Genomic DNA, 13271 nt, shown 5'->3' on the forward strand with positions numbered 1-13271 from the left:
TTATAATATTAACTTTTTTTATTTTGGTTTGAGAAGATTTTTACATGAATTGAATTTAGAAAAATTTTGGGAAATTTTGATGCCAGTAAAAGTTAAAGTATTAGTTTGAATTGTTAATTTATAACAGTACAGGTATCAAAATGAGTCTAATGTTTAGTCATACCTGTGCACTTTCATTCATTTGACTGATTACGGTAATAAATGATCTTGAATGAAAATGAATTTCCTGTCATGTAAATGAAAATGACTGAAGGATTCCGTCATTTCAGATGAATGACGGTGAATGAAAGGACTTCTCACTCATTTCATTTTTCACCATATGCTTAATACGTGGGTCGAAGTAAGAAATGAAGTCAGATGAAGCGAAATGAAATTAATTTGAACAAATATGACTGAACGTGAATGAAAATCTTCAGTCAGAAATCGGAATGACTGACTTTTGAATGAATACTAAATTTTTGAACAAGTTTGTGTTTAGTTAGGTTAATTATGATTAATTACGCAATGTGAAAATCGGTTTATTTAACTTGCATGAATGAATTGGAAGAGAGAAAATAATTTCATGGAAAAATATCATTTGAGGAATTTTGACGCCGGTTAAAGTTAACATTATATTTTGAATTATGTAATTAAAATTATCCAGGTGAGACCAATGTTCCGGGACAAATGTTTAGATTAATTATAATTAGCTAACTGCGCGTTGCGAAATTAATGAAGGCAAAAAATACATAAATTAATTAGAATAACAACTTTTTCATTTTTTCAGAATTTTTTCTGGATGAACCGAATTAAAGAGGTGGAGAATTGAATTGCGTGGAAAAATTAATTTGTTTTAGAGAGTTTGACCCCAGTAAAGGTTATATTATTTTGATTACTACAATTATATATAAATTTAATTAACTTAATTATAAATTAACAGGTGTCTCAATTGTTTGTGGCCGCGGAAGCGTGTGGACAGAGTGACAATGTCCCCAAGGTTGTTCGATGTCCCAATCCCAATCATCTCCCCGTCTTATATAAACCCCTCCCTCACCTATTCTACAATGTTAATGTCCCAACGGCTTCCGCGGCCTTTGCTTGTGAATAATCTTTTAGTTAGTTTAATTATAATTAATTAATCTACAAGTCGGTACGAAATTAATGAAGTAAAAAAATTGAAACTGCTTTTTTTATTCTGGTCACCAAAATAAAAAAGGCGTTTCAATTTTTTCTCAATTTTTTTCAATTTTTCCTGGAATTGGGTGAAAAAATATATTTGAGAAAGATTGACGTCGCTAATCGTAAAATAGTTTTGTAGAAGTGACTAATTTAAATATAGATCCTTGAAAGCTCCAATGAGTCGAGTTTTTGTTTTATGGAGTATTAATTAATACTCATAATTAAGAAAATTTATCGGATTGCAAATGAATGAAGTAAAAGAAAAACCCGAAATTATGATGGTGTTATTTAAATCTTGTTTGACAAATATATTTATGGTTTGAATTAATTGGATTAGAAAATTCGATAAAATTTTTTATGTGAAGTTCTGACGTCGTTAATCATAAAATAGTTTTCTCGAATTTATAAATTGTAATGTAGATGTGAACCTCTCGGACCGCTAGAGATCTACATAATTTTATCTATTTAATTACGAAAAAGCAAATTCATCGGACAGTAAAAGAATGGGATAAAAAAACGAAATTATGAGTGTTTTTTTTATTCTGGTTTAATGAAAAATTGGATTTAACGGAAAAGTTTGCTTGAGGCATATTCACGCCGCTAATCGTAAAATAGTTTTCTCGAGTTTATTAATTATGATTCAGATGCCCATCATGCCTGATAAAATCTACATAAAATTATAAAAAAGAGAAGTGGTCGGGCTGTAGAATAACGTAAAAAAACAGAAAGTATGATAATGTATTTTTTATTCTGGTTTCAGAAATAATTTGGATAAATTAATTTGCACATTTGAAAAAAAAATTTTGAAAAATATTTGCGACGCTAATATTAAAATAATTTTCTTGAATTCACAAATTATAATTTAGGTCTATCCTTACTTTGTGTTGGCTTATTTACTACCTGGAAATTTTGTTTTATCGATTGTGTACGTTTAATTAAGAAAATTGGTCCAGTTGTAAATGATTGAAGTAAAAAAACAGGAAATTATGATAGTTTTTTTTATTCCGCTTTGACAATAAAATTGGATTGATTGAATTTGAAAATTTCAGAACTGAATTACATGGAAAAATTTGACTGGGAAATATTGACGTCGGTAGTCTTAAAATAGTCTCGTAGAACTAATTAATCATAATCTAGATGTATTACTTGTTATAATTTACGGCATATTGGCTACCAGATTTTTTTATTTTATTGACTGTGTACGTTTAATTAAGAAAATTGCAAATGATTAAAATAAAAAACGGAAATTATGATAGATTTTTTATTTATTCTGGTTTTAAGAGAAAAAATAGATGAAATGGGTTACACAATTTTAGAATTTAATTACACCGACAAATTTTTATTGAGAAATATTAACTTCGCCAATGTTAAAATAGTTTTGAGTAAATGTATAACCTCCTGGGCAGATATTCCAACTCATTGTTATTGCCTAAGAAAATTGGTACGGTTTTAAATAAACGAAATAAAAAACCTAGAAATTAAATTAAATTTTTTTTATTCTGGTTTGAAAAAAATTTGATGAATTTTTGAATTAAATTTCTTTGAGAAATATTGACGTCGCTAATTGAAAAGTAGTTTTGTCGAGTTTATAAATTATATTGTAGATGGTTTGCGTTCAATAATCCGCAGAATATTGACTACCTGGGTTTTTTTATTTTATTCGCTGTGTACGTATAATCAAGAAAATTTGTCAGGTTCCAACTGAATAAAGTAAAAAAAACATAGAATTCCTGATAGCATTGTTTATTCTGCTTTGAGAAAAAACTTGGACGAATTGGATTAAAGGTTTGGGTGGAAAAATTCATTTGAGAAATATTGATGTCGCTAATCGTAAAATAGTTTTTTCAAATTTATAATTGCTAATCTAGATGTCTAAAAGTCTAAACTTGCAGCAATACTTCTCCACTCGAGTTTTTGTTTTTGAATTCGCGTAAATAAGTTGAAAACTTGATGTAAAAAAAACAAATGAGATTTATGAATATCGTGTCGTCCTTATTTTTAGAAATAATTTGATACCGCGATAGGCACGAATTTCCACCTGTGTGCTAAAATATTGCAATTTATTTATCATTATCCCTTACAAAATAATAATTTTGCGGCCTGCGTATGTATCTGAAATATATCCACATTTTGTAACCCGGTCTGTTCAGACTTATGTACGTACGTGAATATAAGCCTGCGAACAAAAGGGGGTTCGGACGACTTAATTACGTACGTAATAAAGGTAATTGAATCCGCAAAATCCGAGTCAGTCAGTTAGTCAGGCAGTGAGTCGGCTGTAATCCCAGAATTTTGGTATCCAATCCACCCCTGCTCATAATAATATTATGATTGCCATCCATGCCACCCACGCTACGGGAGAAGACCAGCCACAAGTTCACGCTATATTTTCACCAACTTTCTCTCTCAATTAATGGAGGTTTCCCAGCGTGTACGATCCGATTTTGAGCATAAATTAGTGTCAATCGATCGCAAATTTAGTATGAAATTTGCGAAAGGTACGATCTCCAAGTGGACAAGTTTGGCATAGATATTTGCATCCCAAAAGCAGAAAACGTGTCATGAGGTCGCCAAAATTCTACACTTTCCAGCTTTACTGCCCGATTTCTCCTCTTGGGATGCAAACATCTCTGCCAAATGTGCCCATTGGGGGATCGTGTCTTTCGCAAATTTCATCCTAATTAAATTTGCGACCGATTGACACAAATTTGCTCAAAATCGGATCGCTTACGCTGCGAGACCTCCATTGTCAGTCTTGTGAATTGGGCACCATTAATATTAATGTAGTCATCAGTTTGCATGCAATTGCATGCATGCGAATTTCTCCACCTTGCTTAATGCAGGGAGAAAGAGTGAATGATTTTGGCGAAAATTGAGCTGACGTCACTTTCCGTCCCTGGAATCACTTAATCCATCGCATAATAATATGGATGCACCTGCTTTTCGGCTGGGAATGAATGGGACACCTATTTTTGGACGAATTAATTAACATAAATCTGAGAAATGGGACACAAAAGAGAGAAAGCGGCGGTGATGATGCGACGGCAGTTTAATAAGGGAGAGAATTATCTCCACTTTTAGATGCACGGTAAATAATGCAGCAACAAAATTGAGACTGATGGCGAGTTAGCTAATTTCTGCAACAATTTTGCAATACATAAATTGAGACTGGTTACTCTTGCCGATCTATTTACGAAATTTATCTAAATTAGGATTTGTACCCTAATGATTATCGTTTATCGTTTCGAACTCCTAACAATATTTTGATTATGAATAACCAGTTGGAAGAAAGTGTTTTTTAGCAGGTATTTTGACCTGCAAGAAATTCAAGGCTAAAAAACGCTTCTGTCCACTACTTATATTCCTTCATAAGGCGCGTGGCTATATGGTTCATTTTTCTTGCACTTTCTCCCAATTTTTGACACCTCGAATTTCTTGTGAGACACTGAAGAAATCTAGCAAATCCGCAATAATTGAAACTCTGGCAAGTACCTGCTTGCAAGGAAGTGTTTTTTACCAGGTATTTTGACCCGCAAAGAAATGCAAGAAACTACGCCTCGCTGCCGGACTTCGTGGCTAGTTGGCGCACATTTCCTGCACTTTCTCCCAGTTTTTGGCACCTCATGCACATTTCTTGCAGTTCGTACTTTGCAATGCAAGAAATGAGACAAACTAACAATGCGATGGTGTGAAGTGTAACCCTCCGATTTGGTTGAAATTTCGAAATTATGTGGTCCATGTCAATACAACTAACGTTTCTTGAGGCAGTTTATGCGATGGTCAAAATTTGCCAAAATATTTGAGGTTAAAGTTGGAAAATGTGCAATTTTTAGCACGGGGAGCGAATGGAAGTTGAGTTTGCTTCCTCCGCCTATTAAAAATCGCTCGTTTTTCAACTTTGACCTCAAATATTTTGCCAAATTCTGACCATCGCACAAACTGCCTCAAGAAACGTTAGTTGTATTGACATGGACCACATAATTTCGAAATTTCAATCAAATCGGATGGTTACACTTTACTAGGACTGCCAGTGAGTTGTTAATGAGTCGTAAATGAGTTGGCCTTTTACTTACTATAGATATTTACATTCTTGAGCAAGATTGAAGTATTAAGCATTTTTGAACTCCCAGATACATTAGGGATCGAATAGAATAAATATAAAAATTTCAACTATCTTATTTTGAAACCTAAGTGTAAATGAGTCGTTATTGAGTCGTTATTGAGTCGTTAATGAGTTGATCTTAAACTAACCAACTTACAATTTTTTATTTCGTTTGAATTTCTGCCATCTTACCAAAAATTTATCTGGGAATTCAAAAATGCTTAAACTTTCAACTTTGCACAAGTTTGTGAAAAGTTATAGTAAATTTAAGGCCAACTCATTAACAACTCACTGGCAGTCCTACACTTCACACCATCACAACCTAAGCACTGAGCTCTCATCCCAATTTTGCTACCACATTATTAAGAGAGAACTAGAGACATGATTGGGAATTATTTATCGGTGTGAGTGAATCATTGATGGCGAGGAGGAAGGAAGGATTAACTACTTGAGAAGAACAATGCACAACGCTCCTTTAATTCCGACGGGGACATGAGCAAATACCAAAACTTGTGTTCCAAACTATCCAGTCGAGGAGAAAATTGAATATTGGATTAATTCTGATACTTCTGCTCTTTGTCTTTTCGCATTTCAAATGATGTGATGTAGTTAACGTTTTACAAGGTCGAGATAAATAGTAAATAGCGAAAATTCCCCCCGGCGGAGATGGGGAACTGATCTATTCTAACGGATGTATGTATGTAATCTGTTTTTTAATCCACCCACACACACATGGAAAACATGGTCAAATACGAGCAGTGTTTCGTTTTTTGTTGGTGGTTTACTACATTTCTTGTAAAGAAAGCAACACGAGAAAAGCGAGGTGCAAGAAACTGGGAGAAATATGCGCCATCTAGCCATGAACTACAGCGTCGTGGCGTAGTTTCTTGCGCATTGCATTTCTTGCTGGTCAAACTAGATAGCTGCAAACAACCAGCTTCATGCAGTTATTTCTTGCACGTGGTTACTTCCCAGTGTTTCGTTTCTTGCAGTTTTGCCACATTTCGTGCACTTTGCAATGCAAGAAACTCAAGAAATGCAAGGTGTAAGAAAGTGCAAGAAACTGCAGGAAAGTGAAAGAAATTGCAAGAAACATCAACCAAGTTCAAGAAACTGCAAGAAATAAGTATCAAAGCGAGGTGTAGTTTTTTGCGCCTTGCATTCCTCCCAGGTCGAAATATTTACCTGCAAGAAACTACTTTCTCCCCATTATTTCTTGCAAGTGTTTAATTCTTGCACCCGAAACACCTCGTACCCAATTTCCACCTTTTACCTAGAAAAAGTAGGGAGAGAGAAAGAAAGGGAATGAAATATCGCTTTTAAATATCTGGATGATGAAAGGAAAAGTGAAAACGGAGAGAGAGAAAGTCAGTCAGGTTTGATTATAAATGATCCCATCTTATTTTCTTCTTGCTGCACGCCCACCCACCACTTTCTTGATGAACAACGCAGTTCCTTCCTTCCACCGCGTTTGCATGTGTATGAATGCAAGTAAATGGTTTAACAATGTCATGTCGGGAGGAGAGCTTAAATGTTTTTTTTTGCGTCTGGGGTGTCGAAATGTTGGACAAGGTGTAAACAAAAATTAGACGAATCTACGTACGTACGTATTTACGTAATACGGCTTAATGTCAATTTTTTGGTGTTATGTTACGTGGAATGGCTTAACTTAATTTTTTCGATTATATAATTTTCGACGGTTTGGTGACGATTGTGACGTTGTCCTTTGTAAGTTTTTAATACAGAAATTTCTCCAGTATTATTTTGTATGCGTTTCTTGACACAAACGCTAAACGTACAGATGGAAAGTATGCAGAGTCAGTTTAATTTTTAGAAAGTATTTATAGAGTGAGTTACACGCCGTTTCCGGAAATGAAGGAAAATTTAAGTGAAATTTTAGGTAAAGGTGGAAAAGGTGGAAAAGGTGGAAAAGGTGGAAAAGGTGGAAAAGGAAAATTAGAATTTTGAAATTGTAGGAAAAATGTAGTTCAGAGTGTAGCAATGTGTGACTTTGTCATTTGTAAAGTAAGGGTTACGTTTTAAGCCCAAAATTTCCAAAATATTAAATTCTGTGCGTTTCATTAAGTGACTAGCGTATAGCCCGACCAAGGCCGGGTTCTAGGGTTCCAGTGGGGGGTGTGCCCAAAGCGAAAAATCCGTCATACTATACTTTAAATAATTCCCAGTGGAGACTTTGTCATACTAAATACATACATCAGAGTGAGGGTTTGCCCAAGTCATACTGCATTTTAATTAACCTGGTCACATGACAATTTGATTTCCCCCTGTGGGAGTAGTTGAATAGCTAACTACTTAAATTCGCGTCGCGTGGGAGTAACTGCATGGTTAACTATTTAAATTCCCACGCTTCACGCTCCCGTTAAGTTCCATAAACCCCGTTACCGTCTACAATTAACGCCAAGCTATTGACGGATTGGGATTCAGCGTCAAAAATACATTCGAATTGATATGCGACATCACGAATAAGCCATATTTGAACCCCACGGTCACGGGAAGGTCACGGGGGCCTCGCAGGTCAAAACCGTTCACGGCGTTGGATTCAGCGTAAAAAATACATTCGAATTGATATGCCACTCGCTGTGGGTATAGTTTCTCAAACTAAAATAATTAATTAATAGTGTTTATCACGGTCGCTTATCATGATAACCACTATTGATGAGCGATGTATGTATGTGGGGTACGGGTTCATGCATGCATTCATTCATGCAGTGGTTGCTCGCTTCCTTCTTTGTCTCCTCTACGGGGCAGCTTGCATCGCTTCACACGACAGGCAGGCAGCCAGGGATCATACTACCACTTTATTAGAGTGGATTAATTTTAAGAAAGTATTCAGTGCATGAGTTACACGCCGGTTCTGAAAATAAATCCAAATTTACTCGCATCATGGAAAATAAAGGTGGTATATTTGTTTAAGGTTCGCGAAGAGTAAACCCATGAATCTGTACAGAAATTGGTGTAATATAGATTCATGAGTAAACGAGTCAGTGATATGATTGACAATTTATACGAAAAATATGGCCTGTGGGGCGTGGGGTCAAAATGCTGGGCAATGTTTGATCAAAAATGAAACGAGTCTATGTTAGTATGTGGTTCGGTTTAATGTTTATTTTTTTGCGTTATCTTAGGATGGCTTAATTTTATTGGATTTATAATTCTCTACGACCTGGGTTTGATGTTTATCTATTGTGCATTTGTCCTTGTTAAAATAGGGGATAGTTTTAATGGAGAAATTTCAAAAGCATTATTTTGTGTTCGTTTCTTGAGATGGAAATGTAAAGGTGAGAAGGAAACTTAATTTTTAGAAAGTATTTACTGAATCAGTTACACGCTGTTTCAGAAAAAAAGTACAATTTACCCGGCACGAGGAAATTACAGGTGCAAAATTTGGGGAATAAAAAAACGAGTCAGATATGAATTTTGCAATTTTTGGAAAAATTTTGCACTCGTTTCTTAAGATGGAAATGTAAACGTGGGAAGGAAAGCAGAGTTAGGTTAATTTTTTTAGAAAGCGTTTAATGCGTCAGTTACACGCCGGTTCAGAAACACAGTAAAATGTATCCGGCACGTGGAAATTACAGGTGCAAAATTTGGGGAATAAAAACGAGTCAGGCGTGAATTTTGAAATCGTGGGAAAAATATCGTTTTGTTTGGGTATGAAAATGTTGGACAAAGTGTGAACAAAAAATTGAACGAGTTTATGCACTTAATGCGGCCTAATGTTGACTTTTTTGGGTGTTATGTTACCTTATGTAGGATTGCTTAACTTTATTTGATTTAAATAATTCTGATTTTAATTTCTATTGTGACTTTGTCCTTGGTAAAACATGGGGTTAGTTTTCAAGGAATTATGTTGTGCACGTTTTTTGAACCGGAAATGTCAACCCGGGTAAAATTTCGAAATTTTGCATAATTTCGTTTTTCTTTCATTTTTTTAATGAAAGAAAGGATGCAGAGTGAGTTTAATTTTGAGAAAGTATTTACTGAACGAGTTACACGTCGTTTGCGGAAATAAAGTTAAATTTGGGTTTAAGAAAGTGGAAAATTTAGGTGGAATAGGTGGAGAAGGAAAATTAGAATTTTGAAATTGTATGAAAAATGTAGTCCAGGGTGTAAAAATGTGTGACTTTGTCCTTTGGGTTAGGTTTCAATGCAGAATTCTCCAAAATATTAATTTTTGAGCGTTTTATTAAGTTATTAATTTTTAGAAAGTATTTAATTCATGAGTTATACGTCGTTTCTAGAAATAAAGTAGATTTACTAGGAACGTGGAAAATTTAGGTGAAAAGGTAGGAAAGGAAAATCATTCCGACGTGAATTTTGAATTTAGAAATTGTAGGAAAAATGTATAGTCCGGGGTATCAAAATGTGTGACTTCGGTAAGGTAAGGGTTAGGTTTTAATGCAGAAATTTCCAAAATATTAATTTCTATGCGTTTTATTAAGTGATAAATTTTTAGAAAGTATTTAATTCATGAGTTACACGCCCGTTTCTGGAAATGAAGTAAAATTTCCTGGACAAGTGGAAAATATAGGTGCAAAACTTGGAATAGGGAAACGAGTCAGACGACACTTTTGCCTTATTCAAGTCATCATTTGACCAGATTTGTGACAAATTGTATGAAAAATGTAGTCTCTAGTTTGTGGAAATTTTGGACAAGTTGTAAACAAAAATGAGATGGATCTATGTACTTGCGTACGTACGTAATACGGCTTAATCTTGTTTTTTTCGGTGTTATATATGTTATTTAGGATGGCTTAATTTTATTGGATTATACAATTCTACAGCTTAATCTGCATGTGACCTTGTGTCCTTGGTAAGATAAGAGCCAGTTTTCAATGCTGAAATTATGAAAGTCTTAATTCATGTACGTTTCTTGAGCCGGAAAAGTTAATTTAATTTAGAAAGTAGATGTTACACGCCGTTTCTGGAAATAAAATAAAATTTACTCGGACCGTGTAAAATATAGATGACGGATTTATATTTGGACCATTAAACCAAGTCAGACCTGACTTGTAAAAGTCATCATTTCCGAACCTTGTGACAAATTGTAGGAAAAATGTGTATACTTTTCATACGTAGATTTGTCCAGAGTCTCGTCTTACCCCGAACAAGGAACTCACCACCCTTCTCCATCTCGGACTTTCTCCTTTCTCCTCCCACTCTTAACCCAGTCCGGCCAAGTGTAAATAAAGGGATTAAAAAGAGATCAAACGACGAGTGGAACAAACAAAGCGAGAAAAACGACTGCTCCCACTTTGCTCTTTTAATTCCCTTCCACACCAGATAACACGAAGCCCTTCCTCACTAACTCCACGTACGTAGGTACGTATCCTTCACAAACAAACAGTAAAAGTTAGTCCACCGAAACTTTTTTACTTTTGAAAAGTTTTTTGATCCGGAAGCCGCTTCTCGAAGGAAGGAAATCGCAGGTGTTATAAGTTCCGGATAATCGTATTATCCCGACATGATGAGGTCCTCGTAACGCGGCTGTAATTGGCATATCCATCCATTCGCTTATGTACACTGTTAAAAATCTGGTAAAGACAGGTATGTACTCCGTGGTGGTATTGATTTAGTAATAACTTGCTTTCCAAATTGGTAGTAATATAGAGACCAACGTATGCTCTCAGATTTTGTGCAAATTAGTATCAAAGTACATTTAGTACATTTGCGAATGATACGATCTCCCAGTGGGCACGTTTGGCCGAGATATTTGCATCCGAAGAGAAGATATATTTGCAAAGTGTAAAATTTGCCGACTTTATATTGTTTTGTCTTGTTTTCTTGAAAAATACACGAACTAGCGTCAAACTTGTTTTGCACGTGTAATTAATTCACTTCAATCTATTGAATTCTATTTTTTCACCTGAAATTATGAGAAAAGTGTTTTTTTTATACCGTGTGACATTTACGGAATACAAATAATTAATTTCATAGCGTTATTCCATTGAACATACATTCATATAGAAGATGTAGAGTAATAAGAATGCATAAGCCACATTGAGACCCGGAGAACCAATTACGCTGGACGGCGTGGTTTTCGTCCCCTCCCTCCCATTGACAGCCAATCAGAAAAGTTTTTTAATTAAATAATATTAATTACGTATTTTTTTTTAATTTCGGAGTCCGACTTTATCAAAAATGCCGTAAATTGTACAGGTTGGACGCCAAAATCGAAACAAATGTATATTTGTGATTGTTTCAGAAGCTTTAAAAACAAAAGACACGATCTCCGAATGGGCACGTTTGCCAAAGATATTTGCATCCCAAGAGGAGAAAACGCGCAGTAAATTTGGAAAGTGTAAAGTTTGCCAACTTTATGTCGACTTTATGGCGCGTTTTCTCCGCTTCGGATGCAATTATCTGTCAAAAGTGCGAATTTGAAGATCGCGTCTGTTGCAAATTTCGTTATAATTAAATTTGTCTTCAATTGACACTAATTTGCCCAAAGTCTGAGGGCAAACGCTGGGAGACCTCCATTGCGAGTGGTAAATTTTGCATTACCACGGCATTATTAAACGGTAATGCCCGTTATTACCAGTGCCGGTAGATTCATATACTCCTGTCAGTAATGATTTAATACCAGTTTTCTAAGAGTGTACATACATATCTATTATTGACTAACTTGACTTTACAACCAAACCAAACCTCCCCCGCATCAATACTGTCGTGGACGTGGTCGTGGTTGCGAATAATTGGACTTTGTCATATCGTCGCATCGCAGAAATTTATTTTTAGCACATTTTAGCAGTCTTAACCGGACTGAAGTGAAGAATGCTATTTTCATCATTTGCAAATATTGGGAATTTTGGTGTACTTTGGGGTTGACCAGATTTCCTCCCACGCGGAGAGAGAGAGGATCGCATAAAGTAAACCAAACCACGCGGAAACTAAGCCGTGAAGGAGGAGAGAAAGTGGGGAGAAAGTACGGACGAAAAGTTAGTTGCTCAAGAAGTTTCGGTCCATGGAAAACATTTAATTGGGGAAAAATAAAAGATTTAATTGGCTCATGTCCAGAGGGCGGATATGTATGCACGAAAAATCTATGAAATATTTACGAAAATTTGCACTTAAATATTGGCGAAATGCGTATGAAAAAAAAACATAAAGATATAATAATTTTCAAATAAAATTTTATTGTTACTTTATCCCAAGAAATCTCTAGTTTTACGTCAATTGTAATATTTTAATTTTTGTTGAAACCATCAAAAAATTCTTAGATGCCAACTACTGCTCAGCTAATATTAATAGTCTGGAAAAAATCTGAAAAGTTTCCGGGTAGATAAATAATTTATATTATTTCTAAAAACCAACCTGTGAACAGTAGTTCCGCCAATATTAATAGTCTCAATTCTTGGAAATTTTTCTGAGAGGCGTTTATATTTTTGGAAAATAGATAATATAAATTATCTGCCCGGAAACCTTTCAGATTTTTTCAGACTATTATTATTAGCTGAACTATAGATTAAACATATTTACGTTTTCCCAAGCTATTATTTTGAAGTAGGTTTTATGCCAATTCTAGTATTTTAATTTCTGCACAAACCATTAAAAAATTATTAGATGCCAAGTAGTTCAGCCAATAGTAAGTATAAATAAATTCCCAGGAAATTTTTCTGAGGGGTTTATTTAGTTTTTAGGTTTAAGGTTTATTAGGTTTATTATTTATTAGGTTTTTAAGTTTATTTAGGTTATTTGGTTTTTGTAAAATGTTTTTGAAAATTTCCCAGATTTGCCAATGCCAATGCTAATTCGAATTGTTTCGAAATGTTTCAATTTCTGCAAAGAATTACACTTTCAATCAATATTATTTAGATTAATCAAATTCCCATGTTTTTTTGTGAACTACAAATTTCGGGAAAAAAATTCCACTTCAGTATTTATTTTTCCTGCATATTTAGCAGACATTTTACATTCTCATTTTTTATGCTGCAAATTTTGCACGCCAATTCAAATATTTTATTCGTTACAAGATCATGTAGATTTTCAT

This window comes from Folsomia candida, unplaced genomic scaffold (assembly GCF_002217175.1).
Source record: "Folsomia candida strain VU population unplaced genomic scaffold, ASM221717v1 Fcan01_Sc014, whole genome shotgun sequence".
In the NCBI taxonomy this organism is placed as follows: Eukaryota; Metazoa; Arthropoda; class Collembola; order Entomobryomorpha; family Isotomidae; genus Folsomia; species Folsomia candida.